This window comes from Myotis brandtii, unplaced genomic scaffold (genome assembly GCF_000412655.1).
Source record: "Myotis brandtii unplaced genomic scaffold, ASM41265v1 scaffold1152, whole genome shotgun sequence".
Classification (NCBI taxonomy): Eukaryota; Metazoa; Chordata; class Mammalia; order Chiroptera; family Vespertilionidae; genus Myotis; species Myotis brandtii.
The window spans coordinates 30,820-31,206 of record NW_005353977.1 but is presented as its reverse complement, the minus strand read 5'-3'; positions in this window follow the sequence as shown (position 1 = coordinate 31,206).

Here is a 387-nt window from a genome sequence, read left to right as displayed (position 1 = left end):
AGAGTAGATGGAAAGTTGTGTTGATGAGAGTGGGCATAGGAGTAGGTCCAGGGTTCGTAAATAGAGAGTGACACTAGAGGATTTCCCATCCCAGACAGTAGAATTGATGACTCCCTCATCATTCCATGTCCATTTCACCTGAAAATATTAAAAACCTGAGCAAAATTGGAGGGTCCCTTGCCAGGTAAGAGCCTGTGAGGAATGATGAGTCATCCGGTCCTGGATGGTGTCACCGAATCTTCTTCGGGGATGGTAGAAGGCACTCGGTGAGCCTGAGAGAGGTAGGTACTGCAGTGAAAGTGGGAGGAAATGTTAGAATGCGCTGTTATCCAAGGGAAAATGGAAGGAGCAGTGGAAGCCAGGGACCTGGAGGCTGGAGAAAAGGCG